Source organism: Phalacrocorax aristotelis, chromosome 2 (assembly GCF_949628215.1).
Source record: "Phalacrocorax aristotelis chromosome 2, bGulAri2.1, whole genome shotgun sequence".
NCBI classification, from domain to species: Eukaryota; Metazoa; Chordata; class Aves; order Suliformes; family Phalacrocoracidae; genus Phalacrocorax; species Phalacrocorax aristotelis.
In genome coordinates, this window is record NC_134277.1 from 73,706,973 (window position 1) to 73,719,365 (window position 12,393).

Here is a 12,393-nt window from a genome sequence, read left to right on the forward strand (position 1 = left end):
GACATTACAACACCTTTATTCCTGGCATAAGACGGTATGTGGCTGTACTGCCTCTGGGTAGGTGCTTAGCTGCCTGGCTGACAGTGCTTCTTTAAGGCAAGAATTTTATTTTTGTTTTAAATACCTCTTCTCTTGCTTTGACCAGTGAGTTCTGCTGGTTGGGACATTCTGTATCAGAAAGGGACCCGTCAATACATGTGTTAGATACCTGCTGCCCTCTAATGGCTGCCTGTCCCTGCGAGCCTTGGGAGCACAGGTTTTGTACATTCAGTGAAAGAAATCTGCTTAACTCAGGGTTTTTTCCAGCGATTTCATAGCGTGCAACAAATATCTGGAGAGGGAGTGTGGCGACATCTCTTCATTACTCTTTGTGGTATAACATGCCTCTTCCTTCTCCCCGCGCTCAGTGCAAACCCCATCTTCTGCTCCTTGCTTCTGCCACATCCCATCCTGCTTTGATTCCTGTTAGGGAAGTACTTTCCTTTCCTAACAGCTTTACATAGTTTAGAGGGTGAACAAAGAAGAAGAACAACAGTGCAGTCCTTGAACTCTCTCGGCTTTCTGCAGACCAGAGGAGACCTGCAGAACATGGTCAGAGAGACACTGTTGTGGACTTGCTGAACACTTGGAGAGAGTTCAGACAGCTCTATTTGTGAAACGCTTCCATGTGGTAATGGAGACGCGTAGTGTCAACTTCTGCTAGATCACCACCAAACATGTAATAATGTCTCCTCTGTTCTGAGAAAGCTATCGGTGCCCTGCCTGCCTTGTTGACTTAGAGGACTTATATTTCTTACCAAGCAGGGACCATGCAGTTCCCTGCTGAATGGCTTGCTGCTTCTTATCTGCGGGCAAGGTACAGTGTGTTGCTCCCTTGGGAGCATTTCCTGCACAGGCTTCCTGGAAAGTCTGGTGCTCATCGAGTGTTGTGGAGTTGTTCTGGTTTTCTCCCCAAAAACAAAATCTTGAAGACTGTCTGGAGGTACCCTGCTGTATTGGAGCAGCACAAGGGAAGCAGTAAGATATCTGGAAGGAATTTTGCAGATGAGTTAATGATTAGTGGAGTATGAAAGAATAATACCGACTCAGCCTGCATCTGTTTGCCAAGGAATCTAGCATCCTACTGAGGACTGGAGGCCGTAAGCGACAGGGGAAAATGGAAGATGAATTGCAGTTAAGCAGACAAACAAGCTCTCCAAGAGCTCTTGGAGGAAAGTTCCAGGGGCTGGAGCCTAACTTCATTCACAGCTTTCTCCCTCTTTTGACTTAACTACTTTTGCTAATTTTGATAACAATCTCAATGAGAGCACAGGATCACAACTGTTGTTTCATCACAGTTAGCCAGCCTTGGTGAAAGTTTAATGAAAACAGCAAGGCTGCAATCTTTGATGTTCCCTCTTCTATCCAGCCTGGAAAGAACAGTTTTAATGCTCTATTTATAAATTGTACTTTAAATCTGGGTTTGTACATTTTGGAAGGTGGGGGTGAAAGCCTGGCTTCATTCAAATCAATGGGAATTTTGCCATGATTTGTACAGGCCAGATTTTCATCCTTGTTTATGTAGTTATGCAGCCAGACTGAAGAACTATTGGGATGCCTGGGCCAGAAGAAGAAATCTTGAATCTCAACATTTTCTTTTCACTGCTACAAGCAGTTCGGGTGAACATGCTGGGAAAGTCCCAAGGAAACTGAACTGACATAGAAGTCATGTGTTTAGCTGGCCATGCTTTAGACACTTTTTTTGTGCTCTACATCTCCTTTCTCACTGCCTGAACTGAGAATGATGTGCCTCAGACCAACCTGATCTGCAGAGAGCTGCAATTCTGACACACAGCCATCTGCAATGCCTTCACCGGCAGGGGAATGCCGGATAGCTTTTTAAGATCAGATAATAGGCGGGTGCAAGACAACCAGAAGTCTGAACATACTTAGTAAGCAATGTTCCTGACTAATGTAAGCAGCAGTCGAATTAATAGCAATCTGCATTTGGTAGCCAAGGCACTATGGGATGTGCTTGGATCAGGTTTGGGCACGCACCGGGTAAAAAAACTGCTCTGTTAGATGGGTTGCTTTTTCTAAGCTGCCATTATAGGTCAGTGCAACACACTGAACTAGGAGCCACGTGTGAAAAGGATTTCTAGGTCACATCCCTATGACTGTGAATTTGCACCCCATGGGGTTTTCAGGTGGTCTCTCTATATCTAGTAGCACTCATCAGCTTCTAAATTCCCCACTCTGTGTCTGCTCAGCAAAGAGCATGTGCAGCTGTTCATTTCATTTGACAAATCCTGCACCTCATATTCCAGAATAACAGTCAACATACTTAAAATTTCTATTTTGGGTAGAAGAGTGAAACCAATTAGTTGCAGTGTAGTTTTTACTCCAGAAGCTGCACTGATTTTAAAAATGGCTACATCTGTGCAGCTTCTTCCACTAAAACACAGAGATCCAAGGTGCCAGACAAACCAACATGAACATCCACATATGTCTGCAACACTTGAAAGCAGCTGTATGATTTTAAACTAATTTAGTTTAATATTTTGCCACCCAGGCATAGCACCTGTGTAGGGAAATTTTCACGGGTACCACCAAGGACTGTGCTGGATTGTTAGAACAGGCAATTCTTAAGGTAGAGCTTTGAGCTAAAAATAAGTCACTCGGACCAAGTCTCCACATAAGGTTGTGCTATGCTCCATAGCTTATCTGGTAGCAGTGACTTCAGAGGAACTTCATTGAAGAACGCAAGAAGAAAATTTGATCCCAAGCTCAGAACTCAGAACCTCCCGTAGGCCCCAGAAGTGCATAAACAAATGCTGGTGTTTGTTTGGTGCAACACTGTCCATTCTTTCCACAGAATTTGCCTCAGATGAATGAGGATCTGGTCAAGTACAGACTAATCCTGGACCTGAACATGATGGCTGAAGAGTTGCTGGGCTGGATCCTACAGGCCTTGTTTAAAACAAGACAAAAGAAAACAAAAAAGACAAACCCAACAGTCCTGCTGACACAGTTTGGATTTTTGCCTGAGGGAGACCTACCAGGTTTGACACTTTGTGAATGAAAAGTGGAATTGTTAGGGTGATTCTCCCGTTTTCTTCAAATAAACACACCAACACTCCCATCAAAAGCAATGCTCTGAACAGAACCAGTTTGGCTTCCTCTCCTAGGCAGGACCCACCAGAGAGAATTTTGTTGAATCTTGCCAAGATGCTCGTGGCTGTAATAAGCTGGATATAAACAGGGCAAAGGGACAGCCCACAGGCCTTCCCTTGCCCCTACCAGTGGAAAAGGGATGGGTGAGATTTCCCTGCTGTTGTTCGGCTGTTGGTTAACAGAAGAAGCTGTTTTCTATTTGGGCTTGCTCTGGTTGAGCAGCCCTGTCTGCAGCTGTATCGTGTTACACACACTGTTATGCAACCCCATCCTCTCTTGCAAACAATGACAGGAGCAACCTAAATCATGAAACATAAAGACTATAATTAAAGAGGGGAAAGTGCTTATTTTGCATTCAGATACCCACAGCCAATTCAGGTTAGCTGAACTAGCAAATCGCTTGGCACAGGCTTAATGAGGATAACATTTGCACTGGACTAAATGATGGTTATTTTACCCCTCTGTCGGCCAAGACAGTAGTGTAACCTGACTAATGCTGCCCTGGCTTGGGCAGTTCTCTCTCTTCTCACAGACAGTGAGATTTATACCACGAACAGGAGGAGCCTTGTAGTCAAAGGCTCTACCTCAGGTTTCAAAACCATTAGCATCTGCGGGAGCTCTGGTCCAGGATGAAGCTTCAGGTCTGTTTCTTATAATTGGAAGTTTGCAGGTCTACAAATCTGACACTGTCTGCTGAGACTATGCCCTCTGTTTCCCTGCTGGGCTTACCCTCTTCACTCTGGTTTATGTATCCATGCAGCTTGTTCCTGCAGTCGGCTGCGAAAAGTGGAAGCCCCCAGCCAGGAACTCTGAATTTAAAGAGAGTGTGCAACTGTGCAAAACCTCTGAAAGCTTTGGAAAAGAAAGTGTTTCTGAACCCCATACTCCTTCCCTTCTTCCTTTTCAAGAAAAAAGAGCCACAGTTTTTAAGATCTGATACTTCTTTCAGATTTTTCTTGCTGGAGGTCTTCCTTGGGGGAACACAGATTAGTAGCTTACGCAGGCATTAATAGAACAGCAGCTGTTTAATGTTAAACAAAGAGATATTTTCATCCAACTGATTGCTAGATATTTGAGTTAAATAAGAATTAATTAAGAATAAAGGCCCTGCTTCCCTTTTAGCTTGCAACTTTCACACTGGTGAGCATCTGCAAGGGACTCAGTTGAGTTTTCTGATTTGTGCCACAGTCATCAGGACTCCAAAAGTTCTAAGAAAGATGAAAAAAAATGGATGTTTTTATGTTGCTGCCTTGGGGACTATGAAACTATATACCTGCTAGATCTTCTGTTGACCCTAAGGATATCTAGGAGGCAGAGAAAAAGAATTTAAGTTTAAAATGTAAAATATGGGGAAGGTGAATCAGCACAATTTTGATGCTAGTGGCTCCACCCACCTGTTTTAATCATGCATCTTCCCCTTTTTCCTGCTGTAATCATTCTCTGCACGTAGGCCGAATTATTTTACAGATCACTGAATGCCAGAAATGATGCAGGTTACACTGACCCAGTATCAGTAACACCCACATCTTGCTAATTTGTATTGGATATGAAGATAGTTACCCATGACTTTGGGCAAGAAGGTCAACAGTTTACTTTACAGAGAGTTCTGCAAAATACCGATGGCAAAACTCTGCAGCATCTGGACTGCTGGTTGCATAGCAAACATTTTCTTGTCCCACTGCTGTCCAAACCCCTGCGTTATCCTTTCCCACAGCCACCCCATCACAGCCAAAAGCTTATCTATCTGAAGAGTAAGGCTACTCTTCAAATGGAAAGACGTTGCATGATATTAAATAACAGCTCTGTTTTCCCCATATGCATATATTTCTCACAGTTAATGTCTCATTCCTTTGCCTCAGTCTCCAAGAGGAAAAGCTCAGGCATCTTAGCCTTGAAAATAGCTCTGTGTTGCCCAGGCAGTTAGCTGAATTTGATATACAACAGGTCATTCCACAGAGGCATCATTAAAGCTGAGGGCTGTGTTAACCAGGAGGGTGCAAGATCACATTTTACTGACTGTGGCATTAGTCAGGCACGAGACACTGCCTCTGTTAACACAATGAACCAGTTCTCCAGCCCAGGTGTACCTATACCCCCGCTTCTCTCAGAGCCCCACATCTAGAGACACTTCTTAACCTCCCCCAGGTCTTAAGCCCCTCATTTTTTTGTACAGCCTGGGATGAGAACCTCAACAGCCCTGGGCCAGCCTAGCTCTGTTCCTGCTTAGCTTTGCTATAGGTTTTGGGTGGGAACCATGATGATTTTGCATGCTAACAAGCCCTTAATTGCACCTGCATTTAGATGCCTCCTCTCCTTATCTTAGCTTAGCTCACAGCATGTGGTTCATCATGTGCCTGAATGTAACAGGTGACCAGTCTTACGTGTTGATGGAGAGGAGCTTATTTACAGCTGGATCATTTCCAGGCTATAAGGCCAAAAGAGCCTAGGCAGGAGGTTTGTCTTTGGAGGCACCGGGGGGATTGCCAAAGTGGAGCTAATGGGGTTAATTCAGCACTCCCTTGCCTTTAGGGCTGTCCCAGGTTGCTCACCTGCTTTTAGTCAAGTGATGAAGCAGCAGCTGGTGCAACCCACCATTTTCATCACCTTTATATTTGGCCCTCCAGCAATCAAGACAGTTGGGACTTGACCTTCCTAGCAACTCTTTCTTTCGCTTTAGGAAAGATGGAGGTGGGAGAGGAGGTGACTGGAAACATTGCTCCTAGTGCAGGTTCCTGCCCTCTCCTTCACGGAGAGACAAGCTGACCTGATGTCCTTTCTGTCTACAGGAGCTTCTCTAACTCTGAAAGTACTGTTGCTAGCTGAGTTTTTAAATGAAGTGCATTGTTTATTTTTGATTCTATAAATATAGGCTTAAGTTCATAGACAGCTGTCCCTTCTATAGCTTTTTTTAAAAAAGAAAAAAGCTACTTTAGGAATACTTAGTCCTAAGCTGATGCTCAGTACCAGAACTTGGCTCTTTGTGATGCTGTAAGGAGCACAGGGAGAAACAGCTGCCTATGGACTGTAAAAGAAAGGCTCTTTAGCAGCTAATGGTGTCACCCCTGCAAAGATCCTGGGAAAGCTGTTTCCATAGAGGATCACAGTGCCTTGTTGGATGGAGAAGCAGTTGGGTGTTTGATACTTCTAAAGAAGTCAAGTATTTACAAAGCCAGATGCTGACATCAAACACTTGGTAACCGAAGAAGGTGGAATTGTATGTTACGTTGGTGTATTCTTCTTTTTCCCACCTCTTCCCTTCCTCTAGATTGCCAGCCCATTTTCTACTTTAACTGTGTAATACCAACAGCCATTTGAAACAGGTTGTTCTTTTTTTCAGCTCTCAGTGACTCTAAGTCAAATTCAAATAGTTAATTTCTTCTACATATGTTAAATACAAAGGTTTTTCTTCTGGCTCAAGTGCTGCATTGCTGAAGTCTCTTTTCTCTATTTTTTTGGAATCAAATTTATGGTTGTCTCTCCACAGAGTATGAAAGTTTCTTTTTATTATTATTTTAAGTAAAAAAATATAACTGCCGTGGTGTCCCACTTCCTGGATGACATTGGCAACTTTATGTGTGGCTACTGACATTTCAAGAGAACCATCTTATACAGGCAGCCTGTGTTTGGCTAAATTTAGCAAGCCACGGATCAAGTGGCAAGTATGTTCCACCCAGAAACCTATTTTAGGGAGGAACTCGGCATAGGCACCAAGAGGTTAAAAAGCTGTGTGGGGAGAAGGAAGAAAAAAAAAGACAAGAAGCAAAATATTTTGCAAGAATTGTTGCTATGTTCTGAGCTTCAGCTCTTGAACACTGGGGCTCTGAATCATGTTCATTGGGGAAACAGCTGCAGCTGTTTAAGATGCTACTGCTCCTCAGCTGTTTGTTACCTTCCCTTTGCAGGCTGGGCTCTCAGCACAAACCTTCCTCAGCTGCTTAGGCTTAATGTACTGGCTTCTAACCTGAAGCAAATAAGAACCAGGCATATGTACCCTTTTTCCCCAGCATTACTGGGAAGTGCAGCAGTCCCTGTGAGAGGGATGGGGAGGGTATGGGTATTGTAAACAGCCCCAGCAAGTTTCTGTAATGGGTTTGGAAGGGCTGCATTTATGTGCGCTGTGTGCCTGAGATTCCTGACTGTACCCTGATGTCCCAGATCATGAAATATGTTTCTACATATTCAGTTGTGGTGGGGTTAGTTAAAATTGTTTTGGAAAATTGACTTGGCTAAATCACAGAGAAACTATGGTGTGGACATGCTGGTCTATAATTAATTGATGAGCGCTAACCAGATAAAAACCGGTTGTCAGCTCGCATAAGCGCATTCATATGGGTTTGTGCGTGTTTAGCCAAACAGTTCAAACCCTGTTTTGATTCAACTGCTTCTAGACACTGCTTATTCCCTCCTATAAAAGTGTATATTAGCAAAAATGAGGTGTAATGTTGTGTGCCCATCCTCTCCCTACTAACCGGGCTGCCCTCCGATGGAAGATGCAAGGCAGACTGCCTCCCTGGGAGCCCTGCCAGGGGCTGGCTGTAACGGATAAGAGCTGCACCCGGGCTGGTTAAGCAGCGCACCTGGTGCTGTCTGCTTTGGCAGTGATTGGGAAACACATTGAAGTTTGCTGGCATAGCCCCCTGACAGTGTGCCTGCAGCTCACCTGGGCTGCAAGCAGGCCTGCGAGCTCATGCAGCTATGAGGTCTTGTGTTGCCCCAGCCTGTGTGGGTGGGGAGCTGGCACAGCCCCTCTCCTCCCCTGCTGGAGGAGGAGATGGATGAAACTAGGCTGGGGGCAGCTGAGTCACAGGCTGGCTCCTTGCTTACTCTTGGGGCAAATTCTTGATTGAGGATCCAGAGGTATGTTAGAAACAGGAAAGGGACAGCTAGTTTCTAGTGGGGATGCTGGGCTGAGAATCTGGAAGTATAGGAGATTCCCAGCTGTGCTACTGGCCTCAGCTTCCCCTAGAAACAAAATAGGGCTAATAACTACTCTGTCATGAAGTTCAAGCTCTGGAATATTGAACATTTCTTAAGGGAATATTCATGGGACTATCACTTGTGTTTTTATTAGCAACACTGGCACTTATTAAAATGGGAATAATCTGGGGCTCTAATAGGCTCTTCATCGTGTAGCTTGCTTATTCTTTTATTGAGCTCAAGCCAATTGACAAAATAGTTCATGGTCTTCTGCAGCAGCTGTTAGTGCAGTGTGAGAATAAGCATGACTAAGATTTTTTCCTTTGCAGTTTTTGTACCATAGTTGCAGAAAGAGTGTGTTCCCTTTTTTTCTTAGGATGTACTAACCAGGTCCTTATTATTAAATCTTGACTCAGAGTTCTTGACCAGCCTGAAAGGCATCTTAGCAATGAGGAAACTAATGCAGTAACTGCTTTTGGTGCCCAAATGTTTAGGAGAGATGCTTCCTTAAGCATTCAGTACTTCTTTCACAAAAGTCATGAGAGCACTCAGGACCCAGCCCTAAAAACATCTCAATCTCTGGAAAACCAGAGAAGGCCATGTTTACCTTTCTTGGTATTCTTAAATCTGGAGGTGGGGGAGGAACCCCACCCCAGACCTGAAAGGAAGCACATTTAATTTCCCCACCTCATGGGGAAAGGTCAAGTATTTCTCAAGTCCCAAGAAACTCCCCTGAAAAAGAGCAGAAACCCAATTTAATAGTAACATTTTTTTGCAAGCAGCCTTAAAATCTCAACAAGAGGAGGCAGAATAAAACCTCCTGAAAACACTACCTTATTTGACTTTATTTGGGACAATAGATTGGGGTATAGTTTTCGGATCAGACTTGTCCTCCCCCATTTTCACTTCTGTGGAAGTGAGCAAAAGTAGAAGGGGTCATTTCAGCCCCTGTTTGCAGGATGCAGCAGTGTTGAAGAGCAGAAAGCAATACTTCAAGGCTGCTTGGAAAGAGAAGGAATTTAATAACCACCTTAATCAGTGAAAAGGACTTTTTCCTATTGATTTCAGTGAGGGCTGCCACAGACACTAATAGATTGAGGAGAAATTGCAAATAGACTAAACATCGCTGCAACTGGGCGGGGGGGGGAGAATCTGTGGCACCCCACCCCCATTTATGGTAGGAGTAGGAAACAGACAAGTTCCCTAATGGAGCCCCTGCCCCAAACACACAGGCGGCAGAGGCTTCAGCTGGCTATTGGTTTATCAAATAGGAAAGGATTGAGAAGAGCAGGGAAAAACTGATGGTGCCATTTTAATGATAGAGGAAGGCTGCCCTAATGCCTAACTGCTGCTGAGCACACAATCCAGCTCTCCCCTTTCATCTGTTCCTCCTCCATAACTCTGAAGCAACCTACTTGGGGAGACACAAACAAACCCACCACCCCTCACCCTTCCAACAGGGATTTTTTTTTTAAATTGTTTTTTCAGTAGCATCTGCTTGCTGTGGGATGGTGGGGATGGTTGCGCTGGCCTGAGAGAGAAGGACAGCTGCAGACAGAGGTTGTGAGGAGGTAAGAGGCAGGGATCTGAGAGTGATTCTCAGGAAAAAAAAATCTGCTGACTCTTGTGTTGGCAGCTGAACCTGTTAATGAACTGGCTGTGGATCTGCTGCAGGGGATGGGCAGCTGGTACTGACAAGTTTGCTAGTGCACCAGCCTGTTACTGGAGGTGGCTTGGGAGCAGGTACGTGCCGTGCTCGGCTGTCCCCTCGGCAGGGCAGTAATCTCTGGCAGAGAAGGGGTTGGTGGCCCACAACTGCTAGTGTTCTTGAGTCCTGCAGCAGGAATAGCCAGAGTCACTGTCAAGGTTTGAAGAGGGTTTTAAACAGAGTATGAATTTCAAAAGGGGACATGAGAATGTGAGCAAATACATTGCTTTGCGTTATTTGATCTCTCCTGCGTTCACGGTGGGGGTGTGTGTGTGAAGGGGGGAATAGAAAAAAGGAATTTGTGCATTCTTTGTAAGGGATGGAGGGAACACCTTATTCAGCTACCAAATCCGCTTGTAGAGGGAGTTTGCCGCTCCCTACATTTTTGGCTGGCTGCTGAGGTCAGAAGGGATAACAGTAGCACTGTGCTGGGGTTAGCGTTGCTCTAGTTATGAGGAGGGAGCTCTGTCTTGTCAACATAGGCTGGAACCATCTCATAGTATGGACACAGATGATGTTGAAGTCATTAACACTTCAGTGATAAATATCTCCTCGCATGGTAAAGTCCTAGGAAAGTGGCTTTGATAAAAATCAAGAGGATTGCTTAACTGCTGGAAACTCTCTACATTTATGGCACTTGCACTCTTTGGTGTATGACACTAGGCATGCTCCAACAAGTAAGGGCCCAGCAGGACAATTCATAAGGCTTGTGGCCTGGTCCTTTGTTGCCTTTTTTGGGAGGGCCCTTCAAAGCAGGCGACAGGCTACTCTTACCCTGCTGGTAATGGCAGAGGTAGAAACTGAGGCACTGCAGCCCCCTCTGTGTTTCATAGTGGTCTTTCCTGTATCAGGAAAGCCAGGTGTGAGGTCTCTCTACAGGAGAGGAGGGGCTGCCAGATCCTCAGGAAAGCTGGTAATTGGGTTGGCTTCCAGAAAAGTGGTGCTTGTGGGTAGCTCCTCTAACGAATCCCGGGAGCTCTTGGAAAGTAATTTGCTCTGGTCCCACCAGCTGAGGACCATCCTCTCAATGGCCTTATTGGGAAGCAGCATGGGTAGAGGCTTGTGTGAGTGCCTGTGGCAAAGGCAGTATTTCAGAGAGGCTTTGAGCTGACTGCAAGTACACAGGTCAGCTCTCCCACCTCGTGTGTGATATGTGATGTTCAGGGATGATCAAGTGTGTAGTACTCATGTGGTAAGAAGAACTTGTGGCCTGCCTCTAGCTAGAAATTTGGGCACTGCTGTCCCAGAGCACATAGCTTGCAAAGCCTCATTTCATTGGCTGGTAGTTCTGCAATTGTGGTAGAGAAGGGACAAGATTCAGGGAGGAAAAAAGTGGCCATGAGAACTTTTAAATCACTAAAAAAAGACACAGACACTGCAATCTCCACTATGACTCATCTGCACTGTTATTTGAAAGAGGCAGGGTGAGCAGTTGTGGACCTCCTTGCTCAAGGGAGCAGCACTCATTTGTGAACTTGCTGAAGACCTGAAAGCAGAATTGGTGGAGGTGAGCGGTTCCCATGCTGAGCCTCTGACCACTGATTTCCCTCCAGCCATGGCCAGATGCAGCTTAGGGAGAGCTAGATGGTCATGGCTGGCTAGTTTCTTCCCACCTGTTGTTTCTACTGCTGCTAAACAAGTTTAGCAAATATGTTCACATCATCATCTTTCTCCTGCAAACAAACAATGAAATAGTTGTAGGAATATCAGCAGTTCCTGGATGATGGGGCTTTGTACTGCCGTGAGCGTTGCAAATGGGAGGTGTCTGTGAGGAAAGCTGGTGTCTGCATTATCAAAGTGTGAGTGGAGATAATTTCAGGATGTTTCAGGAATGTTTCTCCCACTTTGAACTGTATTCCAAATTCACAAAGAGTCAAAGCACTGCTGTGAACTGCAGCAGCTTGTTCAGTCACCTTCCTTCAGTGAACAAGCCATGCTCCCGTGGGGCCTTGCTGGGACATGAAAGTGCCGACAGATGAGTTCTGGCAAACCTTGCAGCATCGCTGCCTCCTCTCTGGGGATTAGGGACCCGTCGAGTCCCAGCAGGAAAGAGTATGTCCCCTCAGCTCAGCAAATCTTGGTGCAAACTGCTGAGGGGGGAAGGTCTGTGCTGTTTCACTGTCCGGCGGCCCGGGCACAGGGCAGAGGAGTGCTGCTGTCCCCTGCCGCTGCTGCTGTTTGCTCAGGGAGTGGGAGTCGGGGTGATAACGCGTCGTGATAAAGCGCTTTTGTTGTTTGCCTGCTTGGTCAGAGCTAGGTAGGTGCTCTGCATTGCTGTGCCTTAAGGGTGTAGGCTGTTTAAAAGAAATTAAAAAAGGAACTTTGAATGGGCTGGGTCCAGGTGTCAGAGGGTTAAAACCGAACAGTTCCGGCAGTCGCTGGAGGGAGAAAGCTGTATAACATCACCTTACACTGAGTAAACATCTCCCTCTTAGCTAGCCAGACCTTTAAAATTTTGATGCAAGAAAGGAACGCTCGTACAGTCATAAAGCCATCGCCTGTTTAAGGAGCTTTTATTTTTTTAGCCAAGTTTTTGCAATGGTGTATCGCCATCATCAAGGCAGGAAAAAAGATTACTGGGGGGAGAAGAGGCTGGGGGGGGGGGGGGGGCGGAG